Source organism: Trichechus manatus, unplaced genomic scaffold (genome assembly GCF_000243295.1).
Source record: "Trichechus manatus latirostris isolate Lorelei unplaced genomic scaffold, TriManLat1.0 scaffold00028, whole genome shotgun sequence".
NCBI classification, from domain to species: domain Eukaryota; kingdom Metazoa; phylum Chordata; class Mammalia; order Sirenia; family Trichechidae; genus Trichechus; species Trichechus manatus.
Window position 1 is genome coordinate 17,200,300 of NW_004443964.1, and position 15,636 is coordinate 17,215,935.

Here is a 15,636-nt window from a genome sequence, read left to right on the forward strand (position 1 = left end):
ATGAAAAACTGAGGCCATGCAGCTGGTAAGGGGCAGAGCTGGGGGTGGCACTGGGTCTGTCTGATGTGCTCTTTCCACCATCCAGGCTGCCTGAGGCCACCTGCCCCTTGCTGCCGTCTTCTCTTTGTAACTCCACCCCTGCCTTCCTCCTCTTCAGTGTCACGTCAGTCACTTTGCCCGTTTTCTGAGCCAGCAGCCTGCCTGAGTCTGTGCCAGGACACTGTGTCATGGGCGGGGCCTTGGGTACCAAAATGGACACAGAAGGCAGTGCCAAGTTGAAAAGCGCTGTTATCTCAGGTGTATGGAGGGTCAGTATGGAGGGTCAGTAGGCTTTTAAAGCATTTACTGACAAAGTTCTTAATATATACATCACACATTATATAAATATACTTATATGTATATACATATACACACTTACATGTGTCTATCTACCTGCATAGATATAGATATCCATCCATGTATCTATCTATTTCTATTTATCTGTCTGTCTATAGCTCCATAGAGAAAAGCTAAGCTCCATATCACTTTAGTATATCAGACATTCATTTACATTTTTAAACATTGTGTAATCAGTATACTTACTAGTTTGTGTTTTTTTCCTTAATGTATCATTTCATTTACATTTTTCCACATTTCTCCTCAGTGCACACATTTGCCATTCGTAAGAACTACTTAGTATTTCCTGTTAGCCTGCATAGAATCCTTGATTGACCAATTGAGCTGCTAACCTTTTATGGCCTGCTGAGAAATTTAACACATAGCATTATTTGTATAGGAAATTAAGTTCTGAGTTTGGCTTAAGAATAAGATTTTTTTGAAAAATTGTTTTGTAAGTTTGTTGTTGTTTGCTGTTGAGTCAGTTCTGACTCATGGCAGCCTCGTGTGTCAGAATAGAACTGTGTTCCATAGGGTTATTATTATTTTTTAAATAATACTGTGTTTTTGGTGCAAGTTTACACAGCAAATTAGGTTTCCATTTAATAGTTTCTATGCATATTATTCAGTGGCATCGGTTACATTTTTCACAGTATGTCATCATGCTCATTATTTCTGTTCTGGTTCCATACGGTTTTCAATGGCTAATTTTTCAGAAGTAGATTGCCAGGCCTTTCTTCTGAGGTGCTTCTGGGTGGACTTACACCACCAGACTTTGAGTTAGCAGCTGAGTGCATTTACCCCAAGTAGAACTGCTCCATAGAGTTTCCAAGGCTGTAATCTTTATAGAGCAGACTATCGTATCTTTGCCTCATGGAGTGGCTGGTGGGTTGAACCGCTGACCTTTTGGTTAGCAGCTGAGCGTTTAACTATTGTGCCACCAGGGCTCCGAGTGCATTAACCAAACCAAACCAAACCAAACCCACTGCCGTTGAATCCATTCCGACTTATAGTGACCCTATAGGACAGAACTGCCCCATAGGGTTTCCAAGGAGCAGTCAGTAGATTTGAATTGCCAACCTTTTGGTTAGCAGCCAGGCTCTTAACCACTATGCCACCAGAGCTCCCCCAAGTGCATTAACCAGAAAAAAAAAAAAACAAAAACAACCAAACCTGTTGCCGTCGAGTCGATTCTGACTCATAGTGCTCTTGAAAGATACATTTTAAGAAGTTTTATAAAGGGACACCTGATCAGTATGAGCATCAGTCACAGAAGGGTCCCCTGGGCTAGTGGGAATTGGGCTGACATCTCAAGGATAAATTGGAGTTGGCTAAGTGATGGTAGGGTGGGCATTCCAGAATAGAGAACAGCATGGGCAAAGATCCTAAGGCAAGAAGGAGCAAGACCTAATGGAGGAATCCAAAGAAGACCAATGTGGTCATATGTAGTGTACACAACATGAGACTGGAGAGGGACAGGAGCTGGGTCACACACGGCCTTGTAGGCCACGTTAAGGATTTGGTCTTTATTCTAAGAGCAAAGAGGAGCGACTAAAGGGTTATTGTAAGTGGTCTGGAGGCAGGTATGGAGATGATCAGATGTATATTTTGAAAAGTTCGCACTGGCTGTAGTGTGGAAAACAGACAGGAAAGAAGCATGAAGGGGTTCAGGAACGTCGGTTAGGAGACCCTTACAGCATTTTAGGTGCAAGGCAATGGTGGCCTGGACTAAGGTGGTGACTGTAAAGAGGAAAGAAGGAATTTGAGAGAAAGTCAGGAGATGAAATTCACGGGACTTGATAGGCTGGATATGAAGTGAGAAGAGGGAGTTTTTAAGGACAAGCCCTAGGCTTTGGGTTTATAAGACTGGAATGACAGTAGGGCCATTCACTGAGTCAGGGACCAAGAGGGAGGATCAGATTTAGGGGGAACATAGTTGGTTCAGTTTGGAACATATTAGAGTCTGAGACACTTGTTGTCTCCAGGCATGGATGTCCAAAAGGTATTGAAAGTTCTAATTCAGCAGCTAATACATGCTGCATTTAACTCCACTCTGACAGAAGACTAGTGGTTCCTTACAGATTACCTAAAACCAGTATAAAGAGAACTTGCTGAATAATGAAGTATTTTCTTGAAGTCACGAACTTCTAACAATACTGTACAAACAATATATGATATAATAAAACCATTTCAGAAATATCTGTATAAGTTCAGAGATGGTGGCTGACTGCGCCGCTTTGAATGTGTGTTGCTCTCCACAGTCCTGCCAGTAATCCAGTCTTCCACATCAGGAAACTTTCAGGTCAGCCGCCATCTTTGAGTGGGGCACTGCTGCCTGTTTCCTACTCCGGTCAGAATCCCATTAGCAAGAAATTCGGTTGCTATGCAGTGTGTACGCTGGCCTTGTTTCCTTCGGCTGTGACTGAACCGCTTAGAACCGATTCGAAGCCCTCATACTGACTGCTAAATCATGGCCCTGTTCTCAGATCTTAAATTCCATTCGTCCAGCTAGAAAGGTTTGGTTTACATTAAAAGATTTGTGCAGACAACTCTTTTCTTTCATCTGAAATTAAGGGAGCATAAGATTTATAATCAACTCCAAATGTTTGTTTTATATACATAGTAAGTTGAGGGAAAAATAAGAATTTTCCTTTATCTAGTTGTTATTTTAGAGATTAATTTCTGGATGGTAGTACATGGAGCATTTAGATGAACATTTCATGGAATAGTTGACATGGGGAAAAACCTGCAGTAGCAACTGCCAGAAATGACAGTCAGCAACAGAGTTGCCAGGTAATCGATAATATGGATTGGACATTTGCTGCAGATGGAGCCCCAAAGGGAGCCTCATCTGATGGAGCCTCTCTCAGTGTTCCAGTAACGTCCCAGGCTAATAGTAACCAACTTCCTTTAAGATAGAAATATGTTCCCATAGCACACAAAAAGGAATGTGTAGTATTTTGGGAGTTTTTATGATTTTACCAACGTAATAGAACATATATATAGCAATGGATTAGAGGGGTGGGATAGGATAGGTGGTACTGAGGACTGATGTAGGGCAGCTGGATTTCTTTTTGCTATAAACTGTGGTTTAGTACACTACCAGAAAGTCTTCAGAATATGGAGGCTATTTCCCCGATAGGTTGCTGGTTGTCCCGAGCAGTCTTTAAGGGGCCTAAGACAATAGAGAGACTTAGCCTGTTGTGTGAATTACTGTGACTCTTTTTTGCATCTTTCAGTGCTTTCCTGAGTCGTCTTCAGGCTCAGGGTCCCCCTGGGCAGACAGTGCCAGGGTCTTCCAGTGATGGACTTGGCATGCAGCCAGGCCCAATAATTGTTGAATGGATGAAGCTCTTTCTTGGAGCGCAGGACACCTGTGGAAAGCCTCTGTTGGCTCCAGATTGATTTGTCAATGGAAAGATGTGCATAAGGCAGGTAGCATCTTACTTAGTAGCTTTCCCACCTTGGTCAGTTGCCTAAACCACTTTAAGTCTTTTCTTTCATCTGTAAAATGGAATTATAGTAGTACCTGCCTCACAGAGTTGTTAAGATTAAATGGGATAGTGTTGGTAAAGCACTTAGAGGCTTGGCCCATGAAAACTTATAATTGTTATTGGTTCAAAATCCTTTTGATATCATCTTCATTAATTAAGACTGTGTCTGGTGTGAACCTCTGTAGCTCTCAGCTGTTCTTTCCTCCAAGAAAGAATTCCTGCTGCTTCAATAATTCCTGGCCAGTAGTACACTGGTGTGCTTTTGTGTATGTGTGTGGGTGGGGGCCTTGCATTTTCTCAAGAACAAAATAAACCATCATACATCTTTATTTAAACAGAATATCTGCCCAACAGGTAGGGTCTTGTGAGAACGAGTAAGAATACTCCCTTGGTATACTTTAATCCATCATGTCCATGGGGGATAGAGCAGTGTGGTTAATTATAGCAACATTCCTGTGCTGCCACTGCCTAAGCTTACAGTTTATGAAATGCTGCCACACTGATGATTTCTGCCAACAATCCAAGTGGAAGAGTTTTATCATCACAGTCCTCATTTGACAGATGAGGAAATTCAGACCCAGAGAGGCTGTGGGGGTGGGGGGTAGGGGGGCCGGGTCTTGTACCTAGGTGTCCTGCTCTGGAGCTGGAGCACTTTTCAGTTAGCCTCAGCTGTCAGCCCTTACCATGGAGGGCACTTTGGTGTTGCAGTCTATCTGAGTGATATTTAATGGGATCCTAATTGCACATGGATAGCCAGAAAGTTCTGCTCCTGTTTTGGCACTTTCCTTTGCCAGGGAGTACTCTCTGAGGACCCACATAAGCTGGAAGAAAAAAAACCAACAACAAACTCAGCACTAATCATCTGGAAAGGGCAGGACACTGCTGTTAGGCAGTTATTGGACCTATGAACAGGAAAACATCAAGATCACAATTTTACAGCATTCGTTTCTTTAAAACATCAAATGGAGCGCCAGTACAGCCGTCAGGTTTATGGCGCCTCCAGAATTAGATTAGACAGCTTGGTTTCATGCTGTGTACTCTCATGTCTGGTTATGAAATGCTGGTTATGGGTAGTGCTCATGCTTATTTTCCCCGATCTGCCAAGAAAAAGCTTTTCTCTTGTTCCTTGTGCGTCCAAGATTCTTTTTTGTTTCTTACTCCATCATTTCTGCCTTCTGCCCTGTTCTTGGCCTTTGAGAGAGCAATGAAATGGATCTTCAGGAATGGACAGAGTGGAGGCCCTGCCTGGTGTCAACTTTGTACCCAGGGTCTGGGTTGCTAAGGAGCAGGCTCTTGCCCCAGGAGATGAGGCCACGAGTCAGAGGGGCAAACAGTGCAGACGAGTAGAGCCAAGACCAAAGCTCAGCCAATTGTGCCCTGTGCCTGTGGAAACAGCTGCTCACCTCTGGTTCCTAATGTAAAATATCTGAAGTAGTTGATTGACCTTGATGGCGATTTGCCCTTTTTTTGATGCAGTTACACAGCAACAGCCTGTTACAAAGCAGTTGCCTCTAAAGTGGTGCCCTCCAATGTGGGTGTAGACTGGATTAACTAATTACTGGTGCCCAGGAATAGCTGGTACTGCATCTCCCACTGAGTTCCTGTGATTCCGTCACCTCTTCCCGTGTGTTTGTGCGGTAAGTAAATGTAATGTGTTCCTGATATCCTAAGTTGTTTTTAGACCTGTGAGTCTCAATTCCAGCGTGGGCATTGGATGGGGGGCACGTTGTACCACGTATGTTTGTGATTACTGGGGAATGTTTTCAATTTGTATGTCTTCCATTCTGCCCTCCCCAATTATGATAAGCCCTGAGATGGGGAGAGACGGCTGATCTTTTGTGTGTTGAAGATGTTCCCTAGGATTTTTTGGTATACCTACCCTCTCCCTAACCCCAAGATGCAGCTGCACTTCGAGAACCATGATTGAGAAGGTGGTTAGGGCTGACAAGTTGTCCCACCTGCCGTCTTTTGGGAGGGGCGCATCAGGCTCGTGGTTCCAGGGAGCCAGGGGAGCCATTTTCAGCGTTTCAAAAGGCTTAATAGAAACTGTACATTTACCCAGGATGAGGACACAAAAGGTACCCAGACCATCAAGTTTCCTTGCTTTTGTTTGGAATTGTATCAACTCTGTATGGGTTCATGCTGATTCCAAGTTCTGATTGGCTGTGGATGACATAATAGGAATTTCTGAGACAGGATTGGTCTAATTCTAGACACTGTTACCAGAGCCAGTATCAGGTCTCACTACCCAAACTGAATGTACTCAGTGTCTTTAGACTGGGATTGACCTTGAATGTGAGTGCCCTTGACTATCAAAATTAAGCAACTAATTGTTTCTTGCTTACTTAGCTATGCTTATCATCACACCTGTGGCATGATTTGATTTCATAATGTTATTATAAACCCTTTATAAATATGGATTGTTGGTTAAAATTTGAATCAGTGTTTAAATGGAAAAACAGTAAACAGAATTAATCGATTACTGATAAACATTGGTTGTTAGAATCTTGCAAAACACATGGCCAACATGGGGAGGGGACAAAAAATAGGGGGCCGGCGAAGGTACGGGCCTCATTCACTGTCCTCATTTTAAAAATGATCCTTTTAGCCACCTTTGCACTAAGAACAAAGATAACTCTTTCACTGTGAAACACTAACTAGACCCTATAGCCTCCTAGGATCCTACTGATTGAGCAGACTTTTTCCTAGTTGTGTTCAGCGTATGCTTATCATCCTAAATTCTCTTTCATTTTCTATCACAGTGTGTGTTGTTGTTGTTGTATGTCGTTTTTCGGAGCACTGGAGTCAATTTCAATTCATAGCGACCCCATTTGACAGAGTAGAACTGTCACGTAGGGTTTTCTAGGCTGCAGTCTTTTACGGGAGTAGATCGTCAGGTCTTTCTCCCGTGGAGCTGATGGGTAGGTTCTAACTGCCAACCTTTCGGTTAGCAGCCGAGCACTTTGACGTTGCACCACCAGGGCTTCTTTACAACGTATCCAAACCCAAACCAAACCTGTTGCTGTCGAGTCAATTCCAACTCATAGCGACCCGATAGGACAGAGTAGAACTGCCCCATAGGGTTTCGAAGGAGCAGCTGGTGGATTCGAACTGCCCACCTTTTGGTTAACCGCCAAGCTCTTAACCACTGCACCCCCAGGGCTCCTTCCAATGTATAGACCCTTCCTTATGCCCACGTTTCCTTATGTTTACCTTTCTCAGTGGTCAGGGCTGCCTGAAATAAACCTGAGACAGGCTAGGGTGAAGTCAGATAGTTCAGGATAATCTAGTTCTGGTGACTGGAGAAGGATGGAGACAAGCAGTTTGTTTGAGCCTTGATAACACGGTGTGTGAGTCCACCAGGTTCAGTCGGTGTGGATAAAAAAGATGTGTTCAGTGCCTGTTGCTGCTGCTGCTGATAATAATAATTGCTTACATATGCCAAGCGTTACTTAATTCTCCCAGCAACCCCTATGAGGTACGCACTATTATCTCCATTTTATGTATGAGGAAAAAGAGACCCTTTGAAGTAACTTGTTTGAGGTTGATAAGTGGTAGAACTGGGATCTGAAGCTGGGTCTATATTATGCCAGAGTTTGAGTCCTTAACCAGGTGTTCTGTACAGGGGTGTTACTCGACAGGGGCCAATCAATTCTCAGCTGACTTTAGAAAGCTAATCACCCTCCACCTTAATCCTCCAAGAAACAAATCTATTACTATATATTAAAGTTATAGAGGCTGAGTATTAAAACAGAATAGAGTAAACCGTTTAGGTAAGCAGAAGCCCCTGAGAACTTCCTGTTCACATTAGGGATTTGTTAGTCTTCCTAAGGACAGAGTGGTGTGAATGGCCAGTCCACATTCCGTCTTCCCTTGGGTTCCGTCCCTTAGTCTGCCTGAAAGTATCGCAAACTTGAATGAGTACAGCAATTACATGGGGTAACCTGATCATGCACAGTACTTTGTGGGAGACTCAAGAAGAGATTCTAAGGGGTAATTTTGCCTATAGGTAGTTGCTTTTTGCCCTGACTTTGAAACCTAACCGCCACTGGGGAGTGGCTGCAAAGTGCCTCTGCATATCAGAAGTTATCTGTATGCCCTGCTCCATTTTCTTGGCACGTTTTAAATTTTCCCATGTTCACCCTGATGCCTTCCTCCATGGTGATCTTGGAAGTCATTCAAGCAGTCCTTCTTAGCTGAGTTTAGCCCTTCAGCTGTTCCAGGACACTTTTCGTGCCCAGGGACTGTGTCGGCCAGTCTACTGCATGGAACCATGTCTCAGAAGGCTGCTGCTTTGACTGCTACCTGGCCTCTGTGTGTCTGGGGGCAGGCAGATCCAATTCCTCCATATGTTTCCAAGGTCTTGTTTCTGTTGAAGGAGAAAATTTTGCACATGAATCAAAGCAGACTTATCCTTCTGGATTGAAAATTGGGGCTCAGACCTAGAAGTCTGGTTCGGGCAAATGGGCAAGAAGTGTCTGGGTTTTACCCCCTCGGACTTTGGTTTCCCTTTCTATAGAATTGTCTTTTTCTGCATGGGCAGGGGCCCTGATTTGAGGGTCTTGGTGTTATCTGAACTCAGAAGGTGTTTTTCTTTTGAATTACGTTATAAGTAGTGGTTTTGTGTAGTTGACAGGGTACCGCAATACCACAGTAAAGTTATGTTTTGAATTATGTAAGTCTTGTGCATCTAGGAACCTATTTTCCGTTTATTATATTTCAGTAGATAAATGGATTCTGAGTTTTAAACAGCAGACTTAAAGACGAACTTTTAGAATTCAGTTTACTCGTGGTTGGGGGTTCACTTAGGATGGCTTGTATGGTACACATATATACTAACAAATGTTGGAGTTGTTCCAGGAGGAAGGCCTGGGGCCCGCTTCAAGTGTCACTCATGGAGGATGCTAGAACTTAGCAAGGCAGAGGGGAAAAGGGAGGTGCAGGGAGCTGCATGAACGGAGGTGGGAAGGAGGATGGTTTTTGCACGAGCCAGCAGTTTTTCAGACCCAACCAGAACGTTGGGAACATGTTGGAGAGTTATTGAAAACAAGGTCAAGGAGTTAGAGGGTCCGGGTTTTGTTAGGCCCTGAAAGCCAAGGAGATTTAGATGAGACACAGAAACATAGGTTTCGGAGCAAAAAAGTGACAAGATGAGAGTAGTATTATTTAAAGAAGGTTGGTCCAGCAGCAGGAGCCCTGGTAGCACAGTGGTAAAGCAATCAACTACTAACTGAAAGGCTGGCCGTTCAAAACCACCAGCTGCTCCGCAGGAGAAAGATGTGGCAGTCTGCTTCCATAGAGATTTACAGCCTTGGAAACCCTATGGGGTTGCTATGAGCTGGAATCAACTCGGTGACAATGGGTTTGTTTTTTGTTTTTTGTTTTTTGAGTCTGGCAGCGGAGTGACAGGTGGGTTGGAGCTTGAGGGCGAGGGTGAAGTGAAAGAGAACTGCTGAGGCATGAGAATGATGGAAGAACTGTCAACAGAACTTGGGGAATTATCGAGGTTTGGAGAATAAAGAAGAAATGACCCCAAGATTTGGGGCCTTGTTAACGAGATGGAAAAACTAATCATTAACTTTATATGGAAAGGAAAGAGGCCCCGGATAAGTGAAGCACTCTTGAAAAAGAAGAATAAAGTAGAAGGACTCAATTACCTGACCTCAGAACCTACTATATGGCTATGATAGTCAAAACAGCCTGGTACTGGTACAGCGACAGACACATTGACCAAAGGAACACAATCGAGAACCCAAATGTAAATCCATCCACCTATAGTCATCTGATCTTCGACAAAGGCCCAAAGTCCATTAAAAGGGGGAAAGACAAATGGTGCTGGCAGAACTGGATGTCTGTCTGTAAAGAAATGAAACACGACCCATACCTCACATCATCCAAAAAAACTGGTTCAAAATGGATGAAAGACCTAAATATAAAACCAGAAGCTGTAAAGATCATAGAAGAAAAAATACAGTCAATGCTGGAGGCCCTAATACATGACATAAATAGGATGCAAACCATAACTAACAATATATAAACACCAGAAGATAAGCTAGATAACTGGGGGATCTTCTAAAAATTAAACACTTAGGCTCATCAAAAGACTTTACCAAAAGAGTAAAAAGAGAGCCTGTAGACTGGGAAATATTTTTTGGCTATGACAAATCCAACAAAGGTCTAATCTCTAAAATGTATAGGAAAATCCAACAAAAACAAAAAAGACAATCCAATTAAAAAATGGGCAAATAATTTGAACAGACACTTCACCAAAGAAGACATTCAGGTGGCTAACAGTCACAGGAGGAAATGCTTGCAATCAGTAGCCGTTAGAGAAATACAAATCAAAACTACAATGAGATACTATCTCACCCCAACATTACTGGCACGAAAAAAAAAAAAAAAGAGAATAACAAATGTTAGAGAGCCTGTGGGAAGATTAGAACTCTTATGCACTGTTGGTGGGAATGTAAAATGGTAACAACCATTTTGGAAAACAATATGGCGCTTCCTTAAAAAGCTAGAAATAAAAATACCATACGATCCAGTAATCCCACTCCTAGGAATATATCCTAGAGAAATAATAATAATGTATCTGTCACACAGATAAATATATGCACACCCATGTTCATTGCAGCACTATTCACAATAGCAAAAAGATGGAAACAGCCTAAGTGCCTATCAACAGATGAATGGTAAGACTATGGTACATACACACAATGGAATACTGTGCAACAGTAAAGAACAGTGATGAATGTGCAAAACATAACATGGATGAACCTGGAGGGCATTATGCTGGGTGAAATAAGCCTGTCACAAAAGGACAAATACTGTATGAGACCACTATTATAAAAACTCATGAAAAGGTTTACAATCTTTGATCGTTACTAGGGAGGGGAGGGATGTGGAAGGAAAAACACTAACTAGATAGTAGATAAGTGGTAACTTTGGTGAAGGATAAGACAGTACACAATACTGGGGAAGTCAACACAGCTTGACCAAGGCAAGGTCATGGAAGCCTCGTAGACACATCCAGACTCCCTGAGGGAGCAAATTACTGGGCTGAGGGCTGGGGACCATGGTCTCAGGGGACATCTAGCTCAATTAGCATAACATAGTTTATAAAGAAAATGTTTTACATCCTACTTTGGTGAGTAGCGGCTGGGGTCTTAAAAGCTTGTGAGTGGCTATCTAAGATAGTCCACTGGTCCCACACCATTCTGGAGCAAAGGAGAATGAAGAAAACCAAAGACACAAGAGAAAGATTAGGCCAAAGGAATAATGGACCACAATTACCACAGCCTCTACCAGACTGAATCCAGCGTAACTAGATGTTGTCCAGCCACCACCACTGACTGCTCTGACAGAGATCACATTAGAGGGTCCCAGACAGAGCTGGATATAAATGTAGAACAAAACTCTAACTCACAAAAAAAGACCAGACTTAGCAGTCTGACAGAGACTGGAGAAACCTCGAGAGTATGGCCCCTGGACACCCTTTTAACTCAGTACTGAAGTCACTCCTGAGGTTCGCCCTTCAGCCAAAGATTAGACAGTCCCATAAAACACAATGAGACTAAATGGGCACACCAGCCTAGGAGCAAGGATGAAGAGGCAGGAGGGGATAGGAAAGCTGGTAATGGGAGCCCAAGGTTGACAGGGGGAGGGTGTTGACATGTCGTGTGGTTGGCAACCAATGTCACAAAACATTATGCGTATTAATTGTGTAATGAGAAACTAATTTGCTCTGTAAACCTTCATCTAAAGTACAAAAAAAAAAAAAAAAAAAAAGATTTGGGGCCTTGGTGGAAGAGCAGTGGGTTCCACTGACAGATGAGAGTGAGTCAGTTAGAGTGGGCTGGAACGTGGGTACGGATGAGTCCACTGGGTTTAGAATTAAGCCCGTTTGGACTTGGGTAGGATCTGTGTGTGGTTGGGCAGTAGAGGGGAGTGGATAGAATTTCTGATGTTGAAGGGGCAGGAATAGTGTTAGGTGTTGGAAATGGGAGATGAGATGGCACCTTCTACCACCTCCCCAGTGAATTAGGGTCAAGGCCATGTACTAACAGGGAGAACATTGGAGGCCTGTATGAGATAAGACCTGAAATCATACACCAGTGGGGAACTTGACTAGGAAATCCATGAGATAATTCAGGAATTTGCAGGAAACAGTAAAGGTAGGGTTGAATGACATGGACCAGGTCTGCATGCTGCAGCTACCTTCTGGCTAAGCTCTGCAGTCCCGCTCCCCCACTGTTCCCCCCCACCTCTTCCTTCCCTACCTCCCCACATCTCCCCACTCCTTACCCTCCCACGCCCATTCCCACTCAGCTGGGGTGGAGATCCCTGGCAGTGGGAGTGACTCAGGGCTGGGACTGTGAGCATCTTGTTGAGGGCAGTAGACAGCTGTGCTATTGATTTACAGAGGATCGCATACAACGGTGATTTGGTCTATGTTACGAGTTGAATTATGTCCCCAAAAGTTTTCTTTATATATACATTTTATTGTGTTTTTTGGTGAAAATTTGCACAGGAAATTAGATTCTTATTTATGAATTTCTATCCATATTGTTCATTGATACTGGTTACATTCTTCACAATATATTAGCATTCTTGTTATTTCCGTTTTGATTGTTCTGTTTCCATTAATCTACCTTCCCTGTCCCCCTTGCCTTCTCATCTTTGGTCTAGGGTAAATGTTAACCATTTGGTTTCATCTAGGTGATTATTTTGAGGAGCACAGTACTCATGGGTGGTATTAATTTATTTTATGGGCCAATCTGTCATTTGGCTGAAAGGTGACCTCTGGGAGTGGTTTGAGATCCAAGTTTAAAGAGTATCTCAGGGCAGTAGTCTTGGGGGTTCATCTACTCTCTACTGGTCTAGTAAGCCTGGCTTTTTTTTTTTTTTAAGAATTTGAGTTTTGTTTTACATTTTCCTTCCGTTCTATCCAGGACCATCTATTGAGTCCCTGGATGGATTGGTCTATAGTGGTAGCTGGGCACCATCTAGTTCTTTTGGTCTCAAGGTAGATGATTTCATTGTTTGTGTACTATTGGCTCTGTAGACTGGTTTCTCCTTTGAGTCTTTCATTTCGTTCTTTCTCTTTAGCTCCAGATAAGTAGAGACCAATAGTTGTATCTTAGGTAGCCACTTGCAAGCTCCAAAAATATGTGTTTTAAATCTAACTTCTGTGCCTGTGGTTATAATTCCATTTGGGAATGGGTTGTCTTTATTACGTTAATGAGGCAGGATTAGTGTAGGGTGTATCTTGAGTCAATCTCTTTTGAGATATAAAAGAGATTAAACAAGGGAGCAGAGCAGAGATATAGGGGAAGAGAGATGCCAGGCCACATGAAGATTGCCCAGGAGGAGAAGCTCAGAAGAGACAGGGACCTTCCCCTAGAGCCAACAGAGAGAGCCTTTCCTTTGAGCCAGCACCCTAAATTTGGATTTCTGGTCTCCTAAACTATGAGAAAATAAATTTCTGTTTCTTAAAGCCACCCATTTGTGGTATTTTTGTTACAGCAGCCATAGATAACTAAGAGTCTGAAAATAGCTCTTAAAAACTAAGCCATCCCTTCTCTTCCCTTACTCTCCTCCCCATTTTTTTTTAAAAAAGAGCCAGGCAGAGTAGGAACAAGTACATTTTTCAGGAGAAGGCACTGAGTTGTGGTCCCTGTAAGGATCAGGGTGTCCTGTAGGGCTTACCAAGTTACTGCAGAAAGAGTGAGGGTGGTAGGAAAGTGGATGAAGCTGAAAGGTTGTGCTTGGAGTGATATTTGTGCAGAGTAAGAATGAACGAAGCGTTGGATGGCAAGCTAGGTGTGAGTTCTGCCCTTATTCTGGCCAGAGCAGGGGCCACCTGGGCAGGAGTTACCTCCTGTACAGTTTGGCAGTGGGTTGGGGAGGGATGAGGGATGCTTGGGGAAGCCAGGTTGATGCCCATCTTCTGTTGCCACTGCACACTCAGGTTATAAGTATCTGTGTCTAATTCCTAGCTATCTTGGGCAGACTCTGCCACCTATGACCAGAATTAAGGGATGTTTTTACAGCTGGGCTAAGCAAGACAAGGTAGGTCTAGCAGTATCTGTTAATGCAAGACGAACTGTTTCAGTGTTACTTGAAAACTATTTAGACTTAATTGCCGTCGGCACATTAGTCAGTTCAAGTGTACTCTGGTTTCCTTTGCTTCACTTTCGCACTTGCCAAGAATTTCTCAGCTGAAAAATGGGAAGGTAGAACTCTTAAGTATGTTCTGTTCCATAGGAATTGAATCATAGAATCAAAGACTTGTAGAATTTAGAGCTTTCTGGAAAGCTCCTTGAAGCAGCAGAAGAATCCAAGGCCCAGGGAAGTGAAGGGTGAGCTCCATCACTGTCTTTTGAGGGTCCTGGTCCTTTGAGGAGCTTCTGCCCCTGCTGCCCGATGGCCTTGCCCGGTATGCATTTTCAGTGACTGATGCCGCTACCAACTGAAGAGTTGTCAGAATCTCCTGCTCAGGTGAAGTTTTGGGGCATGGCCACCTCATCACTGGCTTGGCTTGACTCAAGTGTTTCCCTGGCACAATCCACAACAGTGGAGGGGGGCAGTGGGAGGTGTTTTCACGAGGGGTGTAGAGGCAAGTGACTCTTCTCAGAGGGAACCACAGTGAGGGCCACTCTGACCCACCTGCCAGGCCAGGCCCATTTCTCTACCAGGCGGGGCCAGGAACCCAGTTTCTGGGCTTCCTGGTTCACACTTTTCCCCCACACCATTGCCATTTTCTTTACTTGTCTCTCTTTTTCTGAGAAGCATTTGAGAGCAGGGCTATTTTGTGTCGGTAAGGCCAGAGACCCTTAAAATAGAGAATTTTAATCAAGACTTTTTATGTTCATCAAGTTGGTGTTATTTGGAACATGTTTAGAAGAATTTTTTTCTTTTAGAAATGTCTACTGGGGCTTATAGAGATGAGTTCTGCGTATTTTAATTTTTAAAGTTCAGGGCAGCCTGTGAGAAGAGATCTTGTGCTTGTTGGTGTAGAGTACGTGTGTGACGTCTTGGCTGTACTTTGAGGAGTGGCCACTGACCTGTGTTCCTAGGGGCAGGTGCAGGCCTGGCATGAGCCTGGCTAGTTCTGTCCCACCCAAGGCAGGCCCCGGCGTGCTCAGGGCTGCCTTCATCTCTCCAGTGTAGCTCTGATGGGCACTTTTCTTATTGCGGTCACGGTGTTTGATTTAGGTACTGTATACTTTTAGTAGGAGTGCAGTTGGACAAATTGGCAGTACAGTTATCACAATTTTATCTATGCACCTCCTTGGACACAGGCACTCTTATTTTAGGACTCTGTCCTACTGATAGACTTGCCCTTGTGTCCGAGATTATATAGAAGGCTTTTCAAGGCAGCGTTGTTTCTAAAGCGAAAACTGGAAACAACCCAAATTTCTATCAATAAAAGGATGATTAAGAGGATGTGATATATCCATACTACATGGGAAAAAAGGTGGTATGTTTATGTGTATCTATCTGTATGTGTAGGCATAGGAAGATGTCCAAGAAATATTAAGTGAAAACAAACTGCAAAGCAGTTACGTATAGCCTGACCCCAATTCAGAAGAAAAATAAAAACAACTGTGTGCCTGTTTGTGTGTATTTATAAATGCATACAACAGGAGATCTGGAAGGGTACATTCTAAGTGGTTGATTTGCGGGAAGGAGGAGAAAATTTCACTTTTTCCTCTGCATACATCTGCTTTTGAAGTTTTTTTTACAATGAACTTGAAATTACAGG

At 43.3% G+C, this 15,636-nt stretch overlaps 1 protein-coding gene across 4 annotated transcripts in view; it reads left to right on the plus strand.

Annotated features, from left to right (window-relative positions):
- The window catches only part of TEX2 (testis expressed 2), a 120,137-nt gene that overhangs the window by 22,518 nt on the left and 81,983 nt on the right, over nucleotides 1-15,636 (plus strand). The window contains exon 1 of one of the 4 annotated variants that reach the window (XM_023729346.1): nucleotides 4,484-5,506. The exons of the other annotated variants lie outside the window; for them this stretch is intronic. The gene's annotated coding sequence lies outside the window, so the exon portion shown is untranslated. Of the gene's footprint in view, nucleotides 1-4,483; nucleotides 5,507-15,636 lie in introns of those variants that run through there. 4 annotated transcript variants of the gene reach the window in all.